This window comes from Podarcis melisellensis (assembly GCF_964234715.1).
Source record: "Podarcis melisellensis genome assembly, chromosome: 1".
NCBI classification, from domain to species: domain Eukaryota; kingdom Metazoa; phylum Chordata; class Lepidosauria; order Squamata; family Lacertidae; genus Podarcis; species Podarcis melisellensis.
Genome location: NC_138528.1, coordinates 29,168,556 through 29,172,943, shown reverse-complemented (window position 1 = coordinate 29,172,943; position 4,388 = coordinate 29,168,556).

Below are 4,388 nucleotides of genomic sequence, written 5' to 3'. Positions count from 1 at the left end.
ATGTGCATCATTTGGGGCTGCGTCGTCCATTTCAAAATGAACTAAACCGCCCAGCAATATTATATCTGAATAATGTTGGTCACAAACACATGTACTTTGAAATAAAGTGCTTTCATCTAAATTCAGATAAAGGAGATCTCGTTAATGCCATTTTTGTTGAACTAACAATATCTTTATACAACACTGTGCTGATATAGCAATAAAATTATGTGGCAGGGACAATATACAATACTTTTTTCTTTTCTTTTTAATATAGCTTAAATAGAAATCGCCAGACAGAATCTTAGTTACATGGTATAAAAATAAACCCTTGTTCCTTGGTATATACTCACCCAAATGAGACCGCAACACTTTCTGGGAGTCTAAGGTGCTTGTGAAAACAGTGGCATTTGATACGCTAGTGGTAGAGAAATCAAACTCCGACAGGCATCTGTGACTCATACATGCTCCACCCACCCAATGATGAAAGCTAAGGATTTCCCCGTTGTTATCTAGTCTCACTGTTGCTCTTTGAGAAGTCCTCCTAGAAATCACTTCCCCTTTACGTGTTTGTATGTGAGCAAAGACAGGAGAGAGAGAGAAGGGACTGAGGGGTGAGAGCTATTTTGCAAGCCTTCAAATTCCACCCACTTTGGCTCCACCCACTGCCGGCTCAAACTATGCCTACCTTTGGTTGTGGGACACATTTTGCCAGTGGGTCAACAGTCTTGTCACTTGGCTATTCTTTGCCTGTGAGCAATTAAAGACCAACATTTATTGACAACGGACCCCGCTATATCAGATGCAAGCAGGACCGTGATAGGGAATAGCAATCTTTTAGGAGGGGCATGGAAGAAGGCTCTGGAAGTACCAAAATCAGTAAGCGGCAGGCTGCAGCCTTCATTTTGGCTTCACCAGCAACTTTCAGCATTCATCTGCCTGCACTTGCTGTTGTCCCCAAAGTATTCAAATTTATTTCATTATTTTCTCTGCCAGCACACTTTTTGGTTTTATTAGCACAATTTTCTAAACACAACAGCCTGAGCAACAGGAGGGGGGGGGCGTGACCTGTGGCCCTATGATGTAGTCCTGGACCTAGTTTCAGGGCAAAAATATGGGGAAAGAGGGTGGCAGAGAGAGAAAGGAAGGAGGTAGCCCCACCTACCTTTGACTCTGGGTCCCACCTGCTGTTGGAATGTGGCCCCTGGCAGACTACTTCTGCCTGGGAATGTGGTCCCCAACAGAAAAGCTGACCTAATCCTGAGATAGAGAATGACAGCATCTGATGGTAGCAATTTACAAGGTAGAGCCATAAACAAGCCAAGCCACTGAATGCAGCAAAATGCACTAGCTTAAGATTCTGTTTGGAGACAGAAGCAGAAGATAGAAGCAAGCGATAGAATAGGACAAAACTCCCTAGCACCTTCGTTATTTCCAGGATTGCAGGTACATTTTTCACTCAGGAAGTCCAGATAAGACAGCAGACCTACTGATTCCTAATGTAGTTACTAGGTGCCATAGCAGAACCATCCCAGTCCAGCAGCCTGTGTCAGTCCTGAGCAATAAACGTGAGCTTTAAGGGAGAAAGAGAGGTTTTGGTTTTTTTTAACGGAGATACTCTAAAAAGAAAGAAGGGTCTTGTTGCAATGCCCAAGCTGACCTACTTCTCCTCTCCCCCAACAGTCTTTTGAGTGGTCCAAATGTCTTGAGATCATGGCTTGTCCATCATGGAGTCTGCCAGACATGTTGTGCCGCCAGGAACACACAACAAAATTTGCTGGAATGCCTATAAGGCCAATCATCACTTAAAGGGGACTAAAGGACGTAAGCCCATAAACTTAAGACATCACTAATAAAACTGGTAGAAGAAGGGACAGCACACAAGCCTCCAATTTCTGGCTGTGCATGTCCTGTGAAAGAAGATGGTTCTGGACTCTGGATCATCGTCCAACAAAAGACTCCTGTCCTTGGAGTCAGCGGCCGAATCCACTTTCACATGATATATTTTAAGCACTAGGCTACCACTATAAATAATCACAGCTCCTCCCAAATAATTGTGGGAGCTCTATGATGGGAATAGGCTTCTCCTACAACTCTCAGCATCCTGAATGAATTACAGCTCCCATAATTCTTTGAGGGAAGCCACAACTTTTAAAAATGGTAACAGTAGTTTAAAAGTATGGAATGAATGTGGCCTCGGCTCAAAAGAACCTTGGTATAAAGGTCAAGGCAGCAATCTTACTTGATTGCAAACCAATTAGAGTTATTGCTATTGACTTCAGCAGGAACAAGAGATGTGTCCCCAAGTTGGCAAACACCTTACAGAGCATCAGAGAAGGGTGAACATTGTCGTAGGAATCTGCATGACAGATAATGCAGAAGCTACTTTATGATACAAAATCTTGAAAATATGACCTTTAATGTTAAGAGAAGAGAAACCTCCTAGTTCTCAAAGTACAGAGAAAAGATTAGGAGCGCCTAGGCAGACTTTCTGGCTACCAGAGAGTAATAAAATGGTGGCTGCTATGCTCTGCATGCAAATGTGGAAGTTGGTACTGAGTACAAAATTTAGCACCCTAAAAATTTAAGTTTAATTTTTTTTTAAAAAAGGAACACCTTTCCAGCTGATGCCTGGCAAAATTTCACAATATGGAAGAGAAAACAAGGGATTCAGTCTGGTGGCTCTTTGCCCTTCCTCAAAACTAGGAAAAGTAGACTAAATGGTGCAAGACAAATATGCAAGTTTGCACAACTACTTTGCACAGAATTGTGGGCTTGCTTTATTTAAAGCCAGAGCACCAATAGCTCTAGGACTAATTCCTTCACTCACAACCCATCTGTCACCCACTGTCTCAAGAGGCAAACCTGTCCCTTTACTGCCAATGATAAAGGAACTAGACCAAAAGTTAAAATCCCAAAACAAAACAGAAACATGAAATTTGGAAAGTTGGATCTTTCCCTCACAAGTTGAGAAACCAATCAGCAATGTGGGAAATCCATGACTGGGTTATTCCAACCAATCCTCTGCCAAACATCAGATCCGAAACTCAGAATGAAGTTCTCTATCAGGGGTGGCTAGATGTGGCTGAACTTCCATCACCCCTGACTACTGGCTGTGCTGCCTGGAGCTCCAGATGTTGCAGGTGGTGTCCAACAACTGGAAAGAATCGTGTTGGCTACCTCTGGTATATGAAATTGAAATGGTTTGGCTGGAGGGCATGGACTTTGTTCTTTCCCATGCTATTGACTGAGGTTGCTCAGAACTGCAACTTTTCCCATGAAACCTGGCTTAGGATTCAGCTATTGAGTCTTGTCAGCAGAAGCCTTGAACAAGGACTTCACCCTGCCCCCAACTCTCCTCCCCCTGCCCCTCCAATTGGTTCAGGTTTCTTTTTTGGGGGAAACTCCAGGAACTGTGCTCAGGATTGTCCCGTCTTGCAAGCTGAAATGCTTGTGCTGGCAGAATGATCAGAAGGGCAAGATGTTCAATTCCTCCCCTGGAGTCTTATAAATGTGTTGGGCTTAGTTTTCTGCCCTGCCTCTGGCCTGAAGAGAAGAATAAGTTTTAAAACATTTGCTTGCTTCCTTATCAGACTTGCTGGGTAGAAATGAGATCCAGATTGTTCTATCAACCCAGCAAGCAGGTTGGCTTCGTCTGCCACTCATCCACTTTAGGAAATGAGTTTTCACAATACATCCCAGAACTTACATTCCAAAGCATGCAAGCACAACCCAGCACCCCACCATCCCTGTTTCTCCCAAACTGTGGACCGTCATCCTTTCTCTTGCCCCAGGACTACATCAAGACAACAGACGCTTGAAGCCAGATCTGTCACTCTCAATATGTCCAACCAAGTTTCCCTTTTAGCTAAAAAACAGAATTTAGGTGTATTGAGTCATCCACCTGGAGACTGCTTACAGACTCTATGCAAAACCTTCAAGCACCTGATTAGAGTTTTAGGCCATAAGATCTCCCAGTCTGCCTTTGTGCGACAGCTTGTGTGCAGTATAAAACGAGTCACAATGGGCCTTCTGAAAGACACCTTCCCCCCCTTTCCTCAGGCTCTTCCCATCCCTATAATCCCTCAGGATGGCCAAAGCAAGCCTTCTGGTACAGCCCATTTGGGCCAATTGTGGCAACTTTTGGGTAACGAGGAAGTCAGGAAAGAAACTGGAGGCCACTATGTAGAAGACACTGTAGAGTTTGCACTAAGGTTTCCTACAGACTACCTGGTTACCAAGGGAATGCAAAACAAGCAGCGGCTCTGTAGCCATTCTGAAGCGGAGGCCTTTGTTGACATAAAAGCTGAGGGGAGGAGAGAGAAGAAGAGAGGCCCTGTTATACTCCCTAGTCGCGTGGGAGACGAAAAATGTCCTGCTCTCCACGTCCTTTGGTTTTTTTTTCTGCG